This window comes from Bombus pyrosoma, linkage group LG10, assembly GCF_014825855.1.
Source record: "Bombus pyrosoma isolate SC7728 linkage group LG10, ASM1482585v1, whole genome shotgun sequence".
Taxonomy (NCBI): Eukaryota; Metazoa; Arthropoda; class Insecta; order Hymenoptera; family Apidae; genus Bombus; species Bombus pyrosoma.
The window spans coordinates 15,275,238-15,302,072 of record NC_057779.1 but is presented as its reverse complement, the minus strand read 5'-3'; the positions used below and the strand labels follow the sequence as shown (position 1 = coordinate 15,302,072).

The 26,835-nt window shown below is 34.7% G+C and overlaps 1 protein-coding gene and 1 non-coding gene across 2 annotated transcripts in view; one reads left to right on the top strand and one right to left on the bottom strand.

Annotated features, from left to right (window-relative positions):
- LOC122571721 (cadherin-87A) overlaps positions 1-26,835 on the top strand; it is a gene marked incomplete at its 5' end in the record, with an annotated part of 436,847 nt that overhangs the window by 291,366 nt on the left and 118,646 nt on the right. The window lies entirely within an intron of this gene.
- Positions 17,431-17,502, bottom strand: Trnap-ugg. Its single transcript has one exon. It is a non-coding gene; the product is annotated as a tRNA-Pro (tRNA).

Here is a 26,835-nt window from a genome sequence, read left to right as displayed (position 1 = left end):
AACTATCGCGTTATATTACTTCGTATATTGCAGTTTTAAACTTTCTTTGGATAAAATAAAATGTTAATAAACAATTGCTATTGATAACTTAAAGGATAATGGTTAAGAACCCATTATTTCAAAAGGAAATGATCGGAAACTTCGATCAATCTCAACATCCATTGTTTCTCTCAATTCTTAATCAACTATATCTCAACTATGTCTTAATCAACTATACTAAACAGAATTTAATAATACATAATTAAACGCGTAATGAAAAATAATAATCAGGTAACGCGATACTATTCTTACGTTACAGAAATAAAAGTACGCGTAAACATGGAAGGAAATCTGAATTATATATGTAATAATAATTATTTGTAGAAATTATTTGAAAATCTACCCACGCAATGTGTACGCATGTATGTATATTGCGAATTATGAAATTACACGGAACCGGGAATGAATTCCGTAGTACAATCGAACAGGTAATTTAAAGAATAAATGGCCGCATAATTAAAAAAGCTGTATCGTTCGTTACAAACAGATATTTTGCATCGAAATTATATCGCGGGGGTAAATTGAAAATTAAAGGAATAAAGGAATAAATTTATTTATCAGTAATCACGAAATATTGCAGCGAGAATGTATTTCTTTTCTGTTTTTATACGTTGGATTACCAGCTTTGCTAAATAATCTTCTCTTCAGTACAACTGTACATCTTTCACATTCAAGAATGTTCATTACTTTCTACAACTATCATATTGCAAATCCTTGCGACGTTCACTGAAAGTCTTAAAAAATATTACGATAAGATACTTGTAATAGCAGTCTATAGAAAACGATTATGAGGACAAGTACATTTATAAATTTCCATAGAACAACTTTCACTGATCTCGTAAAACGCCTGCTACAGATAAATACGTAAGTTAGAAAACAAGAGACAAATCAAGATAAACATAACGTAGCTCGCACAACGAAGATAATAGAAGTTAATCCGGTTTGTAACGCAGAGTGTACATAAATTTCGTAAATCGTTTTAAAGTGCAGCTTTTCGCAGGGTTGGCCAATAAGCAATTTCTAATTCCGCCTTTTTATCGCGTTATTCCACCTCCAGATGCTTATGTTCCGAGCTTAAAATATTTTTATCCCGCGTTCACTGTCCCCTCGACTCCCTGGAAATTTCCTTTTCTGGCTTAGTGAACAAAAATCCGAGTTACGCGATGCCTACCACTTACTATAATAGAGTCGAAACTACAGTTCAGCGACAAAAATAAGCGGACGAGTAGTGAAAATACGTATGGATAAAGTTCGTGAAATATACAGCTCGTTCATAGAAAATCTAAATATTAGTTTGCTGACTGTTTCTCTATATTCACTGTTTACCATTTTTCATTCATCAAATTCTTCTAAATGTCAGACAGAATTTCTTAAATTCTTGAAATCGTTAAAATGTAGTCAAACATTTTATGCTAAATTCGAAGATTTTCGGTAGGAACAAAAGCAATACAAAAGCTGAACAGGAAATTCATAATTTATATTTGTAAAAAAACAGAAAAAATTTCTTCCTTCCCGAAGTCGCTATGAAAACATACTATAGTCGATACATGCTAATAAATGTGGTGGTTTATATTTGAAGGATTTCCAATAGGCGATAGCTTCTCGCACATCCCACTAGCACTGATCTCATTCGCTAAATGACCTAGCCAGATCAATGACAAATTCCAGCAACAAGCAATAAGAAAGGTATTTTTCATGATAGTTTGCTTTAAATGAATACTACTATGCTATGTGACTTTGGAACGACCATAAACGTTTAATTAATATTCTAATGAATTCTATTAAATTAATATTCTAATGAATAGACGCTAGCTTACGCACGATAATAGATTTGACTATCATTATCACTATAAAACAAGTATCGAATCATCTTTCTTTATTAATATTTTTATACAATCTCTAACATTGTATGATACAGTATATAGTACATTGTATAGTACGATAATATTCATAAGAAAAACGCATAAACCCAAGAGTCTGCCTTATAAGCTTTATAAAAATATAAAATTATGGCGAAACAGACCCGAAACTTTTTCAATGCACATCTTGTCATGTAATATTCATAAACATTTTACGACTCGTGAAATATGCACACGTATCATCTGTATAATAAACAACATATCACTGCAACTATTTCTATTCGATAAAATGTTCCTAGTTTACAACTATAATAGAAAGAATTCTCAATTTAAACGACAAACCCTTTAATTGGAAATCAAGCACCTCTTGGCCAATTAGCGTTGATCTTATTCGCTAAATGACCTATCTAGGTCAGTGACAAATTCGTTCATTATAATAAATTACAATAACAAATTATAATTATAATAAATTCGATAATAATTTAAATAAACAATGAACAGGAAATTTGACATGGCTCGCGAAAATTAAATTCCAAGAGGTGAAGATTAAAAATTAAAGGGAGGATTCTTACATGGCATTCCACTAGTCGTCGACTGCTTCTCACGACCGAATGACGATAAGTATTTCTTCAGATAGCAGAACATCGAAACCAAGGCCCACACTCGTGCTACAAACTTGCTGCCGCGTTTCACCTAACTTTCCTCCCTTTCACGGACTTTTTCCTCCACCTTCGACGTCCTCCGCCCGATAACGGTGTATTGTTAATGTCAGAGTCTTCTGGAGTACGTTTCAATCTTGTTGAATGGCACGCGCCGTGAAACTTCTTCGACAGACAGGGACGGTTCTTCGTCCGATAATTCTGCTTGAAAAAAAAAGCTTCCAAGGGTCCTTTTCCCTTGTCGGTTCGCTAGATCACAAGAGGTGCGTTACACACGAAAAAGTTTGCAAGAGTAAAAAGCGTTCCGGCTGTTGAACTAATTATTTTTCGAGGCAAAAGAGAGAGGAGGCACAATAGTCGAGCGACGTTCGTTTCTTTCGTAAACGTGGACGATTAATTTCACAAAATGGTACCCGAGAGACTGGTTGGTCCTGACTACCCTTCGCTATGGCCCTCTTGGCACGATTTCTCGGCCCGAAAACCCTGTTCGCCATGCAAATCCATGCGCCAAGTATTCCCATTAAAAGCCTCCAACTTCACCATCTTTCGTTCGGTCTTCAGACCGACTATTTTCGCCCCGTGCTCCCCCCGTTTTCTTTTCATTTCGCCCGCCGGTTGCTTGAGACGACGTCGGAGTGCGCCGAACGGCTTCATACACCGGCAACTACCAGACGAGAGAACTTTCCGCTCCAATCCCGACTCGCGATAAGAGCCGAGTGCGCGCCAACAGGGACGAAATACGTATGTACCCTGGTGCTCGCGACGCCTTTTGTTTCGCGGATTTCGCGCTACGACGAATATTTTTTTCGCTCGAATTATTTCCTCATCTCGAAAGTAATTATTATTTTTGTTCGGTTAGAAATGTCGGTTGTAATTATGGATCGAGGTCTAAATTTTCTAGAAATGTATCATAAAATACTGACAAAATTATTTAGCTAACTCTTTGTGGGGTAAATAATTTGGAATAAAAAATAATCTTTGTGTATTCTTCGGCGAACGTTTAATTAAGATTATTTAACGCTTTCACATTTATCATGATTATTTTAAATTCGAAGCAAGAAGAGATTAAACGTAGATATTGTGTCATTTTGGAAGATAGGAAACACTGAGAACTAAGTTACATAGAAGCAACAAGTTATTTTTACACGGCTGGTGAAATTAGATTGAATTAATCCTAGGATGTTAGACGGTACTTATGCGAATTCTCTGCTTGCTATATACGTGCTTACAAAAACTAACAACATTTTCCATTAAGGTGGCTTTATTATAAAACCAACTTTACTGTTCTAACTTTCCCAATTAACCTTCATCAGAACCTTGTGCCAATTTGACATGTTGCGATAAATGTAAAAAGCAGCGCGCTTTCAGCAAAATGTACGTACAATGCCGCATCTGAATATATGAAACATTCATTTGTGTTTTATTTTCGACAAAAAGGTCGCAACTTTCGCCTCATACGTATTGATCTTTTCATTAACACTAGAATTACCACACTAGTCAAATTGACCGGTTTTACAATTTCATTTTAACACGTTGACTGCCATGGGGGTCACCGGTGACCGGCACTCGATTTGGCTATAGCGCCGTGGGGGCCACCGGTGACCGGCGACGTAGCAAATATTAAAAGTACATAGCACGATTATTTGAAAAAAGGACAATAATTGTCTACAACGACGTGGGGGCCACCGGTGGCCCTCACCACGAAAAATGCTTCAAGCATGATTTTATAACTCATTTTATTTGCTGCAAATAATATTTCGACATAACATGCATCGCATAATGAAAAGTTCACGTCGGCGCCTTGGGAAAACCATGGAAAATTCATCTGGCAATCAACGTGTTAAAATTCCTACTTCATGTTAGATTTTTTCCACAATGATGTAATGACTTTCACAACGATAACTAAAAGACTGATATAATGACTTTTATTCTGTTTTTTATATATTCAAACTGAAAGTAATTTTGTATCAAGGTTACTTATACCAATACCAGTCAAATTGACTGGTTTTACAATTTTATTTGGAAATTCCTACTTCATGTTCGTGATGTAATGACTTTCGCAACGACAACTAAAAGAATAATATAATGAATTTTATTTTGTTTTTTATGTATTCAAATTATGTACTCAATATATTGTTGTATGTACTCTTATGTATTTTCATGTTCTCAAAATAATTTTGTATCAAAGCTACTTATACCAATATCAGTCAAAATGATTGGTACTTGTCAAAGTGTAAAAGAATCTTGCAATCTGTTTATCGAACCCCAATTAACCAGTTTCCGCGTTTTGTACAACTTCCCACGCGTTTTTAAATTTTTACTGCGCATCATTCGATATCAGTTATCAGGAAAATTGCGGATCGATCGCTAAATCGCTAGATGCTAACACTAGAAATACCACACCAGTGAAAATGGCTGGTTCTACAATTTTATAAATATGTCAACCCTCGTTTAGGGATGATGGTCCCAGATGGATTAATAACACCAAAAATGTACTACATAACATGGAATTCCTTCCGTAAGAAAATAATAAATCAATAAATATAAAAATATTCTATTATTACGTATTTTTTAAAGCCCAGTCATTTTGACTGGTTTTGATAGAAATAGCTTCGTGTTAACTATTGGTAGTTCTAATGTTGAAAAGCACACAGCATCAGGAATGATGCATATCACGTAAACGCTACATGTTGCGTATACGCAGTCGGCGGAACATCGAAAATATTTTCTAGTTATGAGAAAAGGTCTAATAATCTAACCGTCGATATCCAAAAGAATTCTCAAGAAATTCGCAATGTCATAAATTCCACAGTACATTGGGTTGCGTTCGAACCAATATACAGCGTCAGTTGGCCCTCAAACACAGCAGATGAAACGCGGATTTGATTACACGTGAATTTTTCTCGATTAATATTGTAACAGCTTCCGCGAAGAAATACATACTATGTCTGCTTACTCATATCGTCCGTGTAGTAAATCGCGATTTTGTAACAAACTAAATAGACAGCTAACGAAGAGCCTTGAAAAAAAAGCGCGAGTCACCGTTGCTAAAAGCCGATCAGGCAGAGTAAGCGTATTTTCTCTTCTTTATATGCACGTAACCTTTCTAAGCCTCATTTGTCGTTCATTATGTCAAATTGACAGAATGACAAAACATGAATGACATGAAAAGATAAATAATTAATTTTGCTCTTGTCACGTGCATTCGCACTAATTCTCTTTCAGAGGTATCGCTATTCATTCGCACGTCAAAATCAACAAGTTTCGGAAAAATTGTTCTATAAACGGCAAAATAATATAATCTTTTAGCGGAAAAGTGTGTCAAAAGGACGCGACAGACGGCCGAGGGTTAATAACATTTACTTTTCTCCAACTTATCTTGTTATAAGAATACACTAACAACACACGAATGTACATGTAGTGTGCGGAATAAAAGTTTTAGGTCGAAAACAAATTGACATATGTGTCTACACATAGATTAGTTTCTGAAGGCTGAAAAATAATATGCGGGTTTTTGGCTACGAGGGGCGTCCAACCCTCGTGCTGTTCGAGGGTCAACTTAAGTGAAAATTCAAGCGATTTAAGCGATCGAAATTATCTTCCTACAATATAAATAAAATAGTATAAAAGCAAATAAAATAATACGTAAATTTCAAATTTTATATCCATTGACAAGATAAAAATACGCCTTGCGTTTAATATTTGTTTATAACATCGTAACGAAGCATCTGCAGCAAAAATAAATTAAAAAAAAAATGAATGACAGCGTGCGCAAATAATGACATAAAAATAACAGCTGCTAATACCCAAGTTTACGCATCTTCACTCACGTTTAAAGGAACCGAATTTCTGCATTTTCCTTTGAAATCCTGTCCTACATTAATTTCGTCTCATTATACAGTGTGAAATTATGCGGTGGAAAAATGATGTATGACAAGAGTCGAGCCATCGGAAAGGCGAAGTTTTCTCTACGAGAAACAAAAAACTTGTCGCACTCCGTGGCTCACGAATGGAACACGTTGAATCTTCGCCAAACACGAAGATTTGTCGTGCGCCACGTCATCGCAGAAATTGCGACATTAGCGACATTAATTTCAGTAGCAACGCCAACAATGTGATTGTCTCCCTAGACAAACGATAGCACAGCTGCGGCTCAATTGTATGACTTCCTCGGCAATATGTGTGCGTTGCCTACCGCGTCTGTCGCATAATTCCACGACGCTCCCCGAGTGCGCGTTTGTTCCGAAGTCTGCGATTCCATCGGGACGAACTTCGAACAGCGTGTACGAATTGGCTGACAGTGTTACGCAACCACCTTTTCTCTTCGCCAAACGCGTATAACGATGTGTTCAATTATTGTGTTGGCAACTAATTGATTGCGGATTTTATCATTAGGTTGTAACGACAAAGTCCGCAGTCACTTAGTTGCCAACACAATAGATCGTACCGTGCAGGTACAAGGCCAGTGATCGTTGTTTGCGTGTATTTTCCGCTACATCTTCTGCAACAAATATTAATATTAAGATTTCACACAAATCTAATTCTTTGTCTTTTTCGTTTATTCTTCCGGAAAGACTAAATGTGAATTCTTGCATTCCTCTTTCGTAATCTATACGTGTGGCTGAAGAAACGCAGGAAACCTATTGGTTTTGTGATTGTTGTTAAGAAATTATTGTATATTGTTGATCATACTGGAATTACTATCGCCAGACTTTCGAGGATTACGTGGAAACACGGAAAAATTGGAATGAAGTTAAATGTGATAAACCCTTTTTGTATAATCTGCTTCTTCTGCGTTAATTCCGTTGATTAAAGCAAGAGATTAAAGCGATAGAATTTCTTTGTGGACAAAGTTTTGTTCAATATTGTATAAAAATTAGATACGTTTTCATCTTTCCGTTAATCAGACCAGGAAGATAAAGAGAAACGATAATTGTGAAAAAATTGAACTCGATTACATATCAAGCAATGATCCTGGGGAAAAGAGTTCTTATTTTTTAAATATTATGCAGAAGAAGGAGAAACGTATATTTACATAATTACAAGACCAAATATAATAATATTGTAACATATAATATATAAAGAGAATTTTGTTTAAGAGAAATTAACTGTTAATCTGCTCAAATGTTAAACTGTTTCCCTGCAGTTAGACAAAAGATAAAATTTATCGTACTATTCCCCAAGCTCTTCAGCTTCTTTTTGATTTGAAGGTTTACGTAATAAAATCCGCAAAGAAGTTTATAACGCAATACAATATCCTTTTGGACCTGTTTTTCGTATAATACGTGTAATTTAAAAATTTTTTTATTTGTTTATTCAAGATTCACTAGAAAATCCCACTATTGTGGCTTGCCTTTATTGTTTCATTTCTTTGCTCGTGATGCGAAGAAACATCAAGATTCTAATTAAATGTCGAGGTTCAGACAAACAGCGTGAAAACTCAGATTAGCATTAAGCTAGGCATCCATTGGCAGCGATTCTTTGCTATTAGAGAGAAAATATAATTATAAGATACGATCGACGTAATGAGTTTTCGTCTTCTGTTAAACGCTATTGGTATAAAGCTATAAAATTATTTAAAATATGATTGTTGAGAATATGTGGAAAGGACGTAAGAAAACATTTGCATGAGATTAACAGCCCATGACAGATATAATAGCGATACTGTCTGCTTGGAATTAACTGATACGAAAGTTTCGTTTAACAGTTTAAATTAAGTTACAAAATGTTGTCTTGGATTGACCAGAATATTTCCTCGGTTTAAATTGTTACAAATCTGAGTCTTATCGAATTAAGAAAATATTTTGTACGCACAGTAGCGAGAATTTGTTTCCATAATTTGCATGCAATACATATTATTCATTTTTCAATTAATTAATTAAATTAATATTACCATACCACGTGAAATTAAATACTCGAGAAAGTATAATTATTGTTCGAAGAATACGTAACGTCTTAGGCAAAAATACATCTGAAATAGAAACAAAAACTAATTTCAGTTAAATTATTATCAGAAAAATCTTGTAATAAATAATTCTGTTTATATGTTCGCCATTGTATAATGATATAACCAATGAGATATGAGAATGATTTGGGCCAGAGTAACTGCTTAAATATGTTTTGCGAGTAGTGGAGGAAGCGAATGTGGTGTTGGAGACTTTATACGGCAAGTAAACTATTAGTTTCTAAGGAGTTCCATAGCAGGGAATGGGAAGGTGTGGTTTAACGTACTTGAAGCGGCTAACTTATGTGCTGACTTATAGTGTCGCGGCTTGGCGAATTTAAGGGACCTTAGCAAGCATATGTGCTCCTAGGTTTCGGTAATATTTTCTTACAAGCATTTTTCTGCAATTAAAACACAATATTTGTACATTAAAAAAACTCGACGTGTTCATTGACAGAAAAATAATAAAAATAGCAGAATAAATCTGGAATTATTAATTAACAAACAATTCTTTACCAGATCTATCAGTTACTCGTTTGCAAGCATTTATTTTTCATTGTACTGTGATTTGCTTATTATAATTATTTCTCAATAATTAATCCTTTAATACATACATACGTAATTATTACACGAATCGTATTCAAAACTATATAAACTTATGGCAATAATATATCTTACGATTTATAGATTCTATGCGATTTTGCTCTCTTTTTTTTTATTGCTGTTCGATTTAAGTAGAAATAACTAGACAACGTAAGGTAATCTCAAGTTTTATATCGAAGGAAATCTTACGATTTAAATATTCATCGTTCTCTGTTCCGATGAATCTTTTCGAACAGCTGAAACAGAACTTCCGTCGAGTTAAACACGAAGAGCGATTTCATAGTTAACATTTGCCGAGTTTTTCTCGCTCCAATCGTTCTCGATATCGTTTGCACGGAACATAAATCTATTACCGTGCCTGTCGAGTTGGTCGCAGCGTATAATGCATTTCGCAAAACCTTTCTGGCTGCCGGAAACATTGGTTTTACGTACACTCGATACTCGGTGATTTACGATCGCGGAATAATTCATCGAGCCAGGAATTCCCAACAAGACTGGTAATAAGATAAAAACTTGATTTTATGGACAAACTTTTCATACGATTTGCGTTTCACGATCACGGATTCATCAGCGCGATTTTACTGCAACTGTTTGCTTATAGCACCGCTATGTATCGATCGTCGATCGAACCGTATCTTCGTCGATTTATATGGCGCGTTTGTCCGACCCGATGATTTCTCTCGACAAATTCCAGATGAAAATGTAAAAGGCAAATAGATTTTCCTGCAAGAGCATCGGATAAGGGAACGGTCTATAAGAACAGGAATTTCACGAGCTACCTGGCACAATTGCATCAAAGGAGTTATTTCCCTACTGTCTGTTAATGAAATTATTGCAGAACGTATTCTTCGATTGGAAGAATGAATACTGTCGTTATCACTATAGTATTTGCTGTTATTATAAAAGTTCCTTTATTAAATTTTCTTGCGAATTTTTACGTTAAATAAGTTAGTCTGAAGAATTTTAAAGTAATAAAATATTGCTTGATAATTTGTTTAAATATGGCGTTCGAATATGTGGACTACACATACGATTGTATACAAAAATCTATAAATTATATTATATGTTATATATCTGATAGAAAAAATGAAAGGAAAGTAACAAATCACCAGCATTTTATCCGAAGAAATAACCTTCTCAATATTTGTTTACGTAATCAGATTAGTCGTTGAAATATCGTTGGAATAAATAAATATGTTTACTACAATATTTGCAAATTCCAGAGTGATGTTCTCCCCTTTGACGTAGCATTTAGAATACCGTAGATATATGCAGCAAATCTATACACCAAAGTTTAATTAAAATCGGCAATTATTAGTTTGCAGGATATTTCCTTACGAGGGAAATATTTTTGTTAATTAAAACTTGATTAAAACAGAGATTGAATCGAAGGAAGATCAAAGGAAATGCACGAAAATAAGGAGAAAAAGGACATAAGGACGCAATCCGCGAAAATCCTTACAAGTAAAACGAGATATTTAAATATTTAAAAATTAATCTCCATGTAAAGTTAAACCAAATTTATTTTTATACCGTACTTTTTGAATTTTCTACGTTTTTAAGGAAGTCTGCCTGTAAATAAGGAACTAATTATTCCTGAGCTTCTCAGTTAATCATCTCTGAAAGTAACCTCTGTTGACAAGTTTAGATCATCTCAGTAATCTCGATGCATAATATAGAAAGCAAAAATGAGGCAAAGAGGTCTCGTGTTCATAGAATTAAGTAGAATTAAGTAGAATTAAGAAAAAGAATATGAGAATTAAGCGTCCGATTTGAACTAGAAAGTTCTTCCATTGCGAAATTATGATGCAGTCTTCATTGGTGCAGAGAGCGATGCAGAGGCTGAAGAAATTAAAATGCAAATAGTCCACGTATCAATTCTATTTCCGATAAGCTATAAGTTAATAATGAATTTCACAGAGGGATCTATACAAAGAAACTTTCCATTTAATCAGGTTTATATTCGCCGTTGTTTAATCTAATTTTTATCGAACCACGAGCTGCAGCCATAACGTAATTGCTACAGACATAACGAATTTAATAAAAGACAATAGAAGCTTTGACATTTCAGAAGCCTTGACATTTCATCTAACAAGTTTACGTCATAAACGCATTCTTTCGGAAAAAGAATCTTTTATGCACGCGTTTCTTCACTTTGCATAGTTTTCTTTCCATTCACTGTTCCCTTTTTGCGTGTTCTCAACATTTTATCTTTGTCCCTATCCTTCCTCTCTAATTGTTAGTATTGCGTTCACCTTACCTATATTTTTATTTACATAAATACCTGTTAAAATATACTCTAAATTTAATTAGATACGATCATGATTTGAATAATCTTGAGATAACCGTTTCTTTGTACTGATTGTATTTATTTTAAGAGAAAATAAAATATTTTATCGACCGCCTGCGGACGGCAAGACAGAATACAATTTTTTCTTAGAAAAGAAAAAGAAAACTAGAAGTAGATACCGAAAAATATATTGTATGCGTGTTTTGTGAAAAGTGATAAATCATGAAGCGATACGATAACGTTTAAATATGGTTAAATTTGTGTAGAAGTTTGACACAGCAGTGGTAGGTTTAGTGTTAATAACCGGAAGACGATTGGTCTTTGTGTTATGTTTTCGGGTAAAACTTTATTGAGTAGGGTAACTGTGCGATACCTAACCACTTGCAGGATAATAGATTTTCTCAATCTATGTTCTAGCGTTTCGCAGATGATGCAGTATTGCTTACAAACTAAAATCGCGGCATTTGCAAACTGTATAAAGGCAATTAAATGGTTCAACTCACATCTAACACTAAATGGATTCAATCTTGTACTATTAATCGTTAACTTCTATTTATTCTACTGATTTTAATAGTTTGGAACAATGGAATTCATCAGGAGAAAATATTTGTGCAAGCGAATTAGAAAACTTAATAGAAAAATAGCGAACACTTACAGAGAATGAACAGATATACCAATTGTCCAGATATTTGTCTACTTTCATCTAATATACGTGCAGGAAACCCGTATTATTTATGAAATGAAACATTTTTCATTTCTGATAATTTGTTTTAAATTAATGCTACTATGCTACGTGACTCCGGAACTGCTATGAATTTTTAAATAACAAATTCTAATAGACAGACACTATACGGTACTAAATTTTACTGTTACTATCGCCATAAAACGAGTATCGAGTAGCATTCTTCGTTAATATTTTCGCACAATTTCTAACGGAACATTGTATGATAAAATTAATAAGGAAAATACATAAAACCAAGCGCCTGCTTTATAAGCTTCACAACAATATAAAATTATAACGAGACAGACTCGAAGCTTTTGCAATGCACATCTTTTCATGTAATATTTATGAACATTTTACGAATCATAATATGCACATTTGTATGTAACACGTGTACACATATCATCTGTATAATAAACAATATATCACTGTGACTATTTCTATAACTCGCTAAAATATTGCTAGTTTACAATTATAATGCAAAGTATTGTCAGTTGGGTAGCAAACATTTTAGCTCGTTAGTAATACGAGTGTCTCATTTCTAATCGATAAAAATATAAAATTATAACACGAATGATGTAAAACTTTTCCATTGCTCATCTATTCATGTGATATTCGTAAAGATTTTATGCATCACGAGATATGCATATATCGTTCGTACAATAAACAATATACCATTGCAACTACACATTTCTATAGTTGGGTAAAATGTTTTTAGTTTACATTTATTATAATAGAAAGTATTCTCAATTGAATGGCAAATGCTTTGTACGCTAATAATACCAGTGTGTCACTTATAATCGATAAAAATATAAAATTATAGCACTTTTCCATTACGCATCTATTTACATCACGAGATATGCACATATCGTTCGTACAATAAACAATATACCGTTGCAACTACACATTTCTATAGTTGGTTAAAATGTTTTTAGTTTACAATTATTCTAATAGAAAATATTTTCAATTAAATGGAAAATGCTTTGTACGCTAATAATACCAGTGTGTCACTTATAATCGATAAAAATATAAAGTTATAGCACTTTTCCATTACGCGTCTATTCATGTGATATTCGTAAAGATTTTAGGCATCACGAGATATGCATATATCGTCCGCACAATAAACAATATACCGTTGCAACTAAACATTTCTATAGTTGGGTAAAATGTTTTTAGTTTACAACTATAATAGAAAGTATTCTGAATTGAATGGCAAATGCTTTAGTTCGCAATCAAGCTGCCCCTGGCTCTGTTCGTATTCTAGCAATGCGAAATTGCGTCCGCGGTGGCAGTCCATTACCACTGTGTTCCTCGATGAATGATGAAATAATCGTGTTTAGGTTTGCCGTGGACAAGGCCGCAGTATTCCGAAATTGTCTCAATTTGCGACGGATACACGCGTACAATGCCTAACTACTTCTACCGCAGACTCACGGTTTCCATGAGAACTTTTCCTGTCTGTGTGCACGCACGCGTATGAGTGGCCAAAGTTAGCTGCCAGTGATCGAAACTTTGCTAGAATAACTATGGCAACTATGGTGCAGCTTGGGCCACACGGGAACTTGTTTCACAGTGTAGTCCTGTCGTGTTATCGCGCGCGAAAAGAAGAAATCCTGTCTCCTGAAAACTGAATATCGTATATCGCACCTCCTTTCTCCTTTTTTCCGACCAAGCTGCGTACAACGTCGCTCTTTTCGTTCTATCGTACGCTTTAGCTCGCCGTTCTCTTTTCCGATTTTCCGACAAATTGTCATTTGACGCAAGATTCCAAGATATATCCTGTCGTACAGAAATATTCGGACTTTTGCTTACTTTTAACAAGATATATTTATATTGTCTATTTAGTTCTTGCATCTTGAACGTCCTTCAGCTTCCGTTTTACCACAGCACAAAGATGTCTACGTCGTACGGTAAAATACATTGCGTTGCCTGGAAAATTCGTTCCGATTTTTAAGCAATTTCGTCATGAAAGATCATATTGAAATGTTTTTCTTCGAAAAACCTGAAAGATTCTGGGAGGATTGAATATTCAAGTTGCGTGGAAGTTGGAGAATGGTTGTGCAACAACATGACACCTATATAATTCGTTAAATGAAGCGAACTTTCCGGGCGACACAATACTATTTTTCCTTTTACGCTTTTATTGTATACACTGTGACACTTGTTTATCTGGTACAAAACATATTTTGACTACCATCTAAAATACATTTTATTCGTTCATCTGCAATAATTTCATTCTTCGTACTCGCCGTAGTTAAATATCACAGAATATCGACCATCCAAGACCAATAGACTCAAAAACAAAATTGTACATTCTCATCTGAATGCAGTTAATGTGACAGTCGATATAAAATGGAATATTAAAAGCGGTTGCATTGCTATTATTGCACCCGATGAGTATAAGTCACCGACGAAGTTTTCGTTCTTTTGAAACTTCAGAAAGTGATGACAGGCGTATTTATCGTATCGACAACAGGTACAGTGAACTATTCTTCATGGATTGTAGGCTAAAAAGTGGAACAATTAAATAATTGCTAATGTTTATAAAAGTTACACGTACAGCGGTGCACGTCTGATTAGACGTTTAAACAAATACAATATATACGATCAAATCAAAAGTCTGATGTAATTTTAAGCATTCGAAAGAAGAAAGTTGGCACCGGAAAAATGTATTTTAAAGTGATGGAATTAACACTAGAACACTACCGATAATTAACACGAAGCTATTTCTATCAAACCAGTCAAAATAAAAATACATAAGAGTACATACAACAATACATTGAGTACATAATTTGAATACATAAAAAACAAAATAAAATTCATTGTATTATTCTTTTAGTTGTCGTTGCGAAAGTCATTACATCATGAACATGAAGTAGGAATTTTAAAATAAAAGTGTAAAACCAGTCAATTTGACTGGCAGTGGCATAAGTAGCTTTGATACAAAATTATTTTGAATTTGAATACATAAAAAGGAAAATAAAATTCATTATATCATTCTTTTAGTTATCGTTGCGAAAGTCATTACATCATCGCGGAAGAAAAATATAACATAAAGTAGGAATTTGAAAATAAAATCGTAAAACCAGTCAATTTGACTGGTGTGGTAGTTCTAGTGTTAAACAATGCGAGCTTTACCTCTACGAATTTTTCCTAACTTCATTCGGAACAGAGTTACTCGATTGTTACGATCGCGGTAATATGTTCCGCCCGTTGAAAGGACCAATTATAACATAATAACACTAATTAATCATACAGTGATTACCGATGTATTAGTAAATATAAATTAACGTGGCATTCTTCGTTCATTATGAGAGCCAATAACTGTGAAACAAGGCGAAAGGCTGGCAACAATTACCGAATTATCATGGCTCATCCTTGCTCGTTATAGAAATTAACGAAGATACTCGTCCGTTATAGAATTAACGAAGATAATGAAGATTTAAACATTTATTACGAACGATTATTACACCGGCCGTTACATCGCCGTTTCTCAATTGATATATCGCTTATCGGGTCGTTACAATAGCTAACTAAGTAACCAAAGCAAAATGTGCTCGAATGTTTGCAGCCGTATCACTATTGATCCGTCGCAATTTTGAAAATTAATACATAAAGAAACGACGACCTACTCGCTCGTATTTCCGTGTTTCCCGTTAACGCGATGTCTGTGCTTCGTAAAATCACTTTTCATCGTCTATCTACCAATTTATAGAGTAATGATTGCGCTGGGAAGCCCGAACGCCCCATGATCATATTTACCAACTAATTACCCATTTGCCATGCAAATCCTCGTACTGCTGGGAATTCCCATTAAGCTTCGATTCTTTCCCTGCTGTCCTCCAAATCCCCCGTTCTCCCATGGCCTCTGTTTACTCCTCTGTCTTTATGTCTCTCTCATTCTCTCTTTTTCCTCTTAACCAACAACGATTTTCTTCGTCGGTTCTCTTTCTTTTGTTTTTTCTCCTTTTTTGCCACCTAATTCCAGCAGGATCCCCAGATGCACGTTTGCCCGCGACACCCTTTTATTTTCCTTCCAACCGGAACTTTCGTATAACTTCGGTATTTGTCGATGTGAAAACTCGAATTCCCTCGCATTTCCATTCAAATTGCTACTTTTTCTGTTTTATCTGCACGGCCGATATCGAGCCCACGCGAAATGGAATTGTACTGGGGAATTTAGCGACGCGTTTTCGACGCTACGTTTGGATTTAAGAGGCCAGCCAGGGGAACGAGTGTTCGATATTTAGAGAGAAAGTCCGCGAAAGCGATTACGCTGTGAGAGCTTCTTCCTCCACTTTAATTGCTAAAATTAATGGGTTTCTAATAGGAATCCAGAAAGTACTAGCCGTTCGCGTAAAGAAGCCACGTAAAACGATGTGTTCATAGAAAGTCATTTAGCTTCGTTCATACATTTTCATAAGCCATGCCAAATTTTCTATTTAAACATTTAATGTGGTCGCTGCATCCCGCGTTTAAAACGACTATGCGAATTGAAAGTGTCGTCGATGACGAAGTGTGGTCTTCCAGAAGGAATTCACCATCGAGTTATAGCAGTTTACGGTAATAAAGCTATAGTTAATTCATTGGTAAGAACGTATCTGCGACTTCATTGCAAATGATAGACGCATTAAATAAGCCAGATTAGCATCCTTTTTACAAAATTGCAAGAGTTTCTGTGTCAATAACACTTGACAAGAAACGGTGATCTAGGAAACTGCGTGGACGATGATTGCGTAAGCTGGCGGCGCAAGTGTATGACAAAGTTATGGAAAAACTCGTGTTCAATAAGTGTTCGAATAGGGTTGCTGGTTACATAGAGAGACAGCTTTGTATGTACACCAAAGGCAGAAATGAGAAAAGAAGTTCCTAAAATGCATTTTTATTGTTGCTATTTCAAAATGGGTATCTCTTTGTGAACGCCCTACGTATTTAGAGAAGCAATTTTTATTACCGTTTAAGTTTGTCTATTGCTATTTCCATAATTGTTTACCACATAATTGTTCCTTAATTAAATTCTACGTTAATTCTCGTCCCATAGAAAACATTTGTGATCATATTGTACGTGTTGTACACGTGTATATAAAACATTTTGAAATATTAACTCTGTGATGAGTTTGATTATAACATTAACTTGAACGATAAAAGATAATAAACGGTTAACATCATCCTAATCGTACTTGCGAAGTTACTCGAGAACGCTTTTCCTTTTTTCTTTGTCTTATCATCCTTTTTTTTTATTAACGTGGAGGAAATCCGCACAGACACCAGGCCGCTTCTGGGGAAAACGGCGTGGTAATTACCGACAAAAAATTGGGCCCCTCCGGGATTTGAACCCGGGACCTCCTGCACCCAAAGCAGGAATCATACCGCTAGACCAAGAGGCCATATTTGTCTTATCATCTACAGTCGCATCAACTACTATACGTATAAAAAGATTATGACACGCGTAGATGATTGTCATTAATTAACATTAACGTGCACGAGGAAAAACGAGCGACACCTTGTTCTTTCTGTCCGTCTATGAACGAGTCTATCTCTCGTTCTCTGTCTATCTTTGGTTAAACAACCTCGTCAAAGTATACTCGTTAATTCTTATTTCTTTGCATTGTTATTGTACCTGTTGACGAATATAAAAATCCCTATCGTTCATTCATCGAGTGATATTAGTTCTTGATGAAGCTTAATTTATATTTTAATGTCGTTAAAGTTCTATAAAGAAATATACAGACATCCTGTCCTTTCAAATTAATGATAATTTGTGATGTATGAAACTGACGGAAAAGACAGGAAAGGTTGTCATGAATTTATTATAGATCAGTTATTTCATTCGGTACTTTATCCAGTAATTCGCCTTTTATTAGAAACGACACGAGATATCATTTTAGTTATCGCAATCTAAATACTAATTTAAAGCATCTTATTTCTATTACTCTTGTCAAATGTCGAATAATACAGTCCTTGACAGATCAGAAAATATCCGATTATTTACGGTGGTTTATATCGAGTTTTTATAGGTAGACTTTTCATAGAAAAATAATTTGGCACGTGTGAAATATTAGAAAAAGTACTCGTTCAAATTCTTTGTTATTAAATATATATCAAATACATATTCAGAAAAGATTGAAGTATGAATGCATTTATTTAATAATAAAAAATTCAGACGAGTACCTTTCCTATAACGTTATATAATTCGCAAAAGATATAAATCTTCAGAACCACCGTTACAGATAAGCAATAATCGATTATTATCGATAACATCTTACACAGGAATATTTAAATTTCTTTTTGGATATATATTTGACGTATTTAAAAATATTTAATAAGAGCAAAGTCTAGAAGCATAAATAAAGCTGCTGAGAAAGATTGTAAACGCTGAAATATTTGTTTAATTTTACAAGCCACCGTTAGCTTTCCTAAAGAGACAATCCGAATTAAGAAAGTTGCGATATTCGACAAACGTGTTTCGTCTGGCGTAGCGAAAAATCTTCGACATCTTGGAACGCGTTACGCGTAGTTTCATTTAAAATAATAGAGAGTTGCTAGAATGTAATTTGTAGAAGTGGAAACATCACTTACCTTTCTGTAATACAAAGTTAAACGTTTACTTTCCTGGTGACTATTTTAAATACTTTCCATGATCTCACTCTGAGAACATTATGCAAATGTAGAAAAGAGAAATTGTTCTCTCTTCAAAAGTGTTCCAATACCAGGTGTTTCACGCACTCAGCGTTCCTCTGAATTCGATTCCACGATATTTCTATTTAAAGTGAAAATCAGCTTAGTCCAGTTAAACGTATTTAACGCCCTGTGCTGTTATTCCTTCGAATTTAGGGACAGTGTCAGTCGGAAACTGATTCGGACTATTCGCATAACGTTCAAGTTTCATGAATTAAGTAACAAAGCTGTTGATTACTTTCTTCCTTTTTTATTTTCTTTTCCTTCCAAAAGAAAGTTTCCTTTGCTGCGTTGCTACATAGCCAGGTTTCTCTACGCCGCCGATTATTTTCTTCCCTTTTTCCTTTCCAAATGGAAATTTTCTATTTAATATCCATTTCAACTTACGATTATCTTTCATCTGACAATTTGTCACATCAACTGTAGAACGTTACGTTACTCTTGCACTAATTCTACGACACAATTTCCTTCCTTTTCCGGAAAATTTGATAAAGATCCACACAATTTACCGGACTACCGGAAATAAGACTGTGAAGGTTGCCTTCGTAGCGGATTTCTTCGTTTAAATCTCGCACAAAAAGAAATGACTAAGGAGCCCCTTGTCGCAGAGTATGTCTGCTGATAAAATTGTCAACAGTAGCTACATTTCGTCGTTTTAGTTGAAAACTGTTCTAAACGTAAAAAAGAAGAAACGTAATTAATCAATTTACGTACGTCTCGTTGATACGGAGAATACAAATTTATGATTATACGGCGAAAATTCTACTTAGAAAGCAACGAAATATTCGGTTCTTCCGGGTCCTAACTCCACCCAACAACGTTACACTTCAACAACTTTAAACTCAGTTTTCTCAGTTTACAAACCAGTGGAGATAGAAGAGTTAAGAACCAGAGCGACGATTTTCCAACAATGTTACCGCCCTTTTATAATTATGTACGTTTCAAGCAGCTACTGTTCGCAGCAGTTGCCTAAAATACGAAATAAAATTATAGATAGACTGTGGATTGCCACGATTTTATGGGAAATTTGAAGCTTCCAAAATTCACAGAATATGCAAAAATATACGAAATATTTAAAACAGAGTATTGATCGTAATATTTATTACTATTTAGCTTCGACTTCTTCGGTTGAAGATTTCTTGCAGACAATGCTGCGGGTGAAAAAATTAAAAAGTGTTGCTCTTTTATCGTATAATGTCCCACGTGCCAATGGGGACGCTGTAGCGCAGAATTTAAGAGCAGTTTCCATTTGCAAATAATTACTAATAGTTCAACATTGCCTCTGTTTAAACAATAGACACACTCGACACTAAATATCACCAGTTTTATAACAATTCTTACTCGAGACGTTACAAAATATATTTTTGTAATAAGAATAAAAAAGCATCTTGAAGAAACATATCTTCCATTTTTATAGAAGTTACTTAAGGACAAACAGGATTGCTACAGTGCTTGTAAATTTAAACGAATGGCACATTCAGTTTTCTCTACGACTAAGAGGCACCTACAGGCTTTTCTAGAAAAACAATTCTTTTTCCGATGGATATATTAGCACAAGAAATAGACAATTTCGCGATGCATTTGGATTATTGTACGCTTGAGATCTCATGATAATCGAAACAAATGAAATTTCGAAAATAATTTTAAATCAGAGAAGCTTTTTCTCACTCTTAAAAAATTGTTGATGTTTGACACTTGGAGAAATGTTCAATTGCATCTTTCATAAAGCTTCGTAAGTTTATCAACATTTCTTAAAAAACTTGTATTTTTGCATCTAACGTATTGTTCTAATTTCCTTTAAATAGACGTACGCACGCAGTTTACCTGCATTTATTCTGAATCTCAAATACGATTCAAGAAATATTATATCAAAAAACTATTACTTACAGCTGCTTCATTGGTAGAAAGTATTTGTGCATAAATTTTACATTATATTATGTTGCATACCATATTCATGTTTATATCATATCATAGGCGATTGTATCAACTGTGTCTATAAAATATTTACTCGCGCATAATAAACTGGATTGCTACAGTGCTTGTAAATTTAAACGAATGGCACATTCAGTTTTCTTTACGACTAAGAGGCTTTTCTAGAAAAACAATTCTTGTTCTGATAGATATAAAAAATGTATATAAAAATAGAAAATTTCCTGATGCATTTGGATTATCGTACACGTAAAATCTATTTCTCTTTCTGCTAAAAGAATTTCACGTTTGCCACTTACAGTGTTGTCCGCGAACAGTCTCCAACTACGTTCACAGAAACGTAAAAGCGCGTGAAAAGTCGCAGTCTAATTATACAGATAGCGATAAAGTCTAGCGAGTAAACGTTCGAGCCGAACTAATGCGATTAAATGTGGACGAGATCTGAACCTCGTACAACCTTCGTGAACGCAAGATTCAATTTCAATAACAATCAGAGGATTATAGTGGCGGTAGGATAGGAATGGACATCTCTGGACAAATTTCTCTCGAGAAAGGAGCCAAAGTCAGCAAAAAAATACGTAATGATTTCCCGCGAGCTGTCCACCGGAAGAAATCGGATTTTCGGCGACATGTTCGCGTCGTCTTCGCCATCAGACAAAGTGCTCCGGCGAGAGTCGGGCGTGAAAAGAAGCGGGGAAAAAGGCATGGCAAGGGGGTATAGGGATGGAACGAAAGCTCGTGGAAAAGTATAGGGACGAAGCTTCTCCCTTGGTATCGGCGCTGCCGACGGGGGAATTATTTTAGACTTGTTAATGCAATTTCCTTAAAAGCTGGTGCGATATATCAGTGCATAAATGCGCGTATATCTGCGTCACCGTGACAGACGCGTTTAAGAATGTATGCACGGTCTTTTGTGTTATGCAATATCTGTGCGCGATCGTTTGAACGGCAGGCGAACGAGTGCGTGGAAAGTGGATGGGGCGAAAATGCAGTTTGATCGTCTCTCGGTGCCGCTTTTAAGAAGATTTAAAGGGCGTGAAACGTTTTACTCGGCTCTGTTTGCGGATAATTCTTGGCACAGTGGCAATCACTAGCGGAGATTTTTTATGAAAGGTATTATAGAAATACGTGGAAAGATGAGATAAGTTGAAAGGTAATTTAGAAATTAAAAATTCTCTTACGTAATTCTGCTGGGGTTCTCGAATTTCTTATGCTTTAGCTTCAATCGAATAGAAGAGAAATTTTGGAGAATAGAAATAAAAACGTAAAGTTGAAATTGAAAGAAGAGTGACACGTGTCTTAGTAACAACGATTTTTTTGCTGGTTTTTCGAGTTTAGAAAATTCTCTAACGATACGAGAGTAAAACAACGATCCAGAATAATTCAAAAAACACAGCAGGATTAACACTAGAACTATCACAGTCAAATTGACTGGTTTTATAATTTTATTTTAAAATTCCTACTTCATGTTATATTTTTTCCGCGATGATATAATGACTTTTGCAACGATAAGCAAAAGAATAATATAATAAATTTTATTTTGTTTTTTACGTATTCAAACTCAAAATAATTTTGTATCTAAGCTACTTATACCACTGCCAGTCAAATTGACTGGTTTTACAATTTTATTTTAAAATTCCTACTTCATGTTATATTTTTTCCGCGATGATATAATGACTTTTGCAACGATAAGCAAAAGAATAATATAATAAATTTTATTTTGTTTTTTATGTATTCAAACTTAAAATAATTTCGTATCTTCAAGTAACTGGTACTTGTCGAAGCGTAAAAGGGTCCTGCAATCTGTTTATCCAACTCCAATTAAACAGCTTCCTCGTTTTGTACAACTTCCCACGCGTTTTTTTTAATTTTTATCGCGTATGATTCGATATCAATTATCAGGGAAATTGCGGATCGATCTCTAGATCGCTAGATGCTAATACTAGAAATACCACACCAGTGAAAATGACTGGTTCTACAATTTTTTAAATATGTCAACCCTCGTTTAGGGATCATGGTCCTAGATGGATTAATGATATCAAAAATGTACTATATGACATTGAATTCCTTCCGTAAGAAAATAATAAATCAATAAATATAAAAATATTATATTTTTTAAAGTCATTTTGACTGGTTTTGATAGAAATAGCTTCGTGTTAACTATCGGTAGTTCTAGTGTTAAGACGTAAAAATGTCTGAAGGAATGGTTTGATATATTCGTATTTAACCATAAATAATTACGTGTATTTTTAGAGATTCAACAACGATCTATATTATTTATAATGCCCATTTGTCATTCAGTTTCTCGATATAGAGAAATTATAAAATATGTTATTAAAAAATTCTATAAAGTAAGCTGATAAAAGAAACGTTAAATATGAAGGAAATATTATATCGTGTGTGTGTGTGTGTGTGTGTGTGTGTGTACGTTTCTCTGTTATACAACTTTTGAAATTTCTGCACTTCATTTTACGCGCATACAAGCTACGCTTTTTGCCGTAATATAATGCGTCAGATGCAAAGATAATCATATCAAAGCGTAGGAGAGGGAAACAAGATATGTAACTATGTGAATAAGTATACGTTGCATTATGATGTTGCTGTGCATCAGCAGGAAAAAATAACTTTCTAAAGTTCTTTGAAAATGCATTTTTCTTCCACACAGATACTACTCAATCAGCTTTTGACATAAATAAATTAGATAGAGAATATTCATTTTTACTAACATACTATCACGAAAGCAGTTTACTATACAAATATAAAACACAAAACATACACATGTATGAACCAGAAATAGATGAAATTTCTTGGAACAATTTATATCTTCTTCGTCCAAATTATTTCACAACAAACTTTCTCTTCAAAGAAAGAGAAATCTGAATGAAGAGAATATCTGGTCGAACCAAGCAGATAAGAAAAGCTTCTATGTATTTTCCAATTTGCTCATTGCAAGTAGTGAAAAAATGAATTACTTTCGATCAGATAGACTTCATTCGCAGTTCTTTCCGTTTTTAATTTTTTTTTTTACACAAAACAAATATATTAATTATATTTTAAACAAAATATGGAAATACCTATGAAATATAAAAATATAGAAGTGAAACATGGAATTACAGAAGAAAAAAAACATACATATAGAACAATTTACATATAGAAAAAAAAATTTCCAAATCTAAAGCAAAAGAACAAAGATGATTTCCACCGAGTTGCTAATAACTTATTCCGATGGTCGATATGTTCGTAAAAAAAAAAAGAAAAAACAATTAAAAACAGGAAGAACTACGAATAAAGTCTATCTAATCGAATGTAATTCTTTTTTCCAATACTTCCAATGAGCAAATTGGAAAATACATAGCAGTTTTTTTATTCCTGCCAATTGCCTTGTGTGTGTAGCATTCCACTGACTGTGTATCGACGAATTTTTCCGAACGAGATATTGTACGCGCACGCAACGTACACCCTGTACGCACGTATGCGCTTTATGAGTCGGAATTATATCTATTTACTATTTTCGTTTTGCTCGACGCGCAACGGTCAAAAGAGCCGATTAACTATTCATTTCTGAAATTGGTGTTGTGTAAACCGAGTGACGATGAAATAAAATTGATATTTGTCTCCCGATATAGGTGGATTTTATTATCCGGTTAAACAAGAACAGCTTTGATTCGGCCGTGTTCAATTATACTCGATTCTGGCGCAATTGACGCGAAATTATGATAATATTTATGATTGTGATAATATCGGGCCCTTTCGCGCTTCGTAAATTTTCCCGTGAAATTTCCACGAATGAAGAGAAGCTCGTTCCGTTGCTGAACGCAAAACGAAAGAAACAGACAGTTCCTTCGTTTGAAAATTGCTACGGTAAGGGAACAAAGAAAAGAAGAAAAACAGAAAAAAAAGAAAAAGAGCCGAAGGAACGAGTGAATTTATTCTTCCATCCGGATGCTACAGTTTTATAAGATTTAAAGGAATTAGGATATGTATAGCAGCGTGGCAAATTACTTTCTTATTCAAATTACTCCGTTGCTCGAATAGACAGTTTAGAGAAACTTATTAATGATCGGAGACACAAAGAAAGAAACTAAAGAGAGAAATTTATCACAGTACTGTGCGTATTTTAATTTACACTACGCGTAGTAGTATGCTTCTCAAAAGTTGATAAAACAACGTGCAAATCGCCGAGTTCTTAATGGATCAAGCAGAATTAAAATCTGCAAATGGCACGCTAGTCACAGTTTCGAATATAAAAATATCTCCATCTGATATAATATATGTATAATAAATTTCATAAAAATTGATGTTTATACCGGCGAAGTTTCCTCGAGAAAAGTAAATTTCCAGAAATATGATTTCAAAGTTTCACTCTCGTTTACGTTCTCCTTTCGCGTGGTTATCTTTCACTTCCGCTATCTTGGCAAAATTTGTCTATTTCGATCGACTACTTTAGCGATGTGTTTCTAACATTTTCAACTTGAAGAAAATGCAGAAAGGTACAATATATCGCTTCCTCCAAAGCTCTAAACTAAAAGGCATTTCGATAGATAAAATAACGTTAAACTTTGGTTAGAAATTAACAATTAGCGATTAACCCCTTAACCTACAACTACGGGCATAGCCCGTAGTACGATGATCGGGCCAAACGTAAATATTACGGGCATAGCCCGTAGTGCGATGATCGGGCCAAATATAAATATTAGCGACGGCGCCCTCCTAAAGTTGTCAAATATTCCACAAATATTTATTTAAATATTTATTTTTCTTGAAAACATCTTGCAGGGATGCTTCTCTAGAATTTATGAAAATAAATTGCGATGTGCGAATGTGACCAAAAATAACTTGAAACTGATCACGATACGAAGAGATAATAAGAATATATCACGAGCCTTGTCTGTGCTATTTGTGGTGAGGCAAATTACGAGCGATGCCCGTAATATTTACGATTGACCTGATCATCGTACTACACAAGTGGTGCGAATGGCTCGAAGGCAGCGCGAGCTTCTTTACGTTTTCGGCCCAAAATTCTCGAACGTAAATCGTAGGTTAACACGTTGACTGCCACGACACCGTATTCGGGTGTCAGCAAAGTTTCTGGTCTAATGCTTCTTCCGGAATCATAAGCCTCGTAAAAGCTTTCTTTTTCACTGCTATCTGACTCACTAAGAAATAAGTTTTCAATTTTTCTTTTCGACATTGTAACGAATTAGGGCAGAGATTTTAAGTTACACCGTTCGTTGCTCGGCCAAGATTCGAACTGATTTTGTAGAAAGTGGAGAAATGAGAAACAAATGCGAAGGAATGGAAACAAAAGAAACGGTAAGACCACCAGATGAGCGACTCGCATTATGAAAATATCGATGGGAGTACCGAGCAGAGAACGTTTGGTACTGCTGCACGCGTGGTCTGACGGAGATTTTTTCGAAAACAGGCGTGGCAGTCAACGTGTTAAGGGGTTAACAATTAGGATATAATTTTCCTCGTATTATCGCAGCAATGACGCGTGACATGAACTAAAAAGAAATTGTTAGTTAAAATATTAAGTGCATTTTTCGATTAACAACGACAACAATTTCTACGCGATGTAAATTAAAGGCAAATGTTATAGTTTGAAATGAAATGTATAGAACTAAGTACATCGATACTTTCCATCAGCCAACTGAATGCTTATGCGAGCTATTAAATCCCAATAGAAATGCATTAGTATAATGAAAGCGTAATCGCGAGTTACTGTGGAGGCAGCATCGACTTCGAGAATTACAAATTTCCTGCTGTACCCTATTGGGGGACAAAAAGAAACAGAGAAAAGTCAATGTGGAATGGAATGAAACGAAGCTGTTTTTAACAAAGAAACGTGCTTTTATAAATAATCCGTCCGTCTCTTGGACGTAATGATTGCTTTACTTTAGCGTGGCCTATCTTCATACCTTTCGTTTCTTTCTTCGTTAACACTAGAACTACATTTGAGACGTAGCTGTCTCCACCAAAGCCAGTCAAAATGACTGGTCTTTAAAAAATACGTAATAGTAGAATATTTTTATATTTATTAATTTATTATTATCTTACAAAAGAAATTTCATGTTCTGGGATCATAAAAACTATATAATAACAATAGGTGC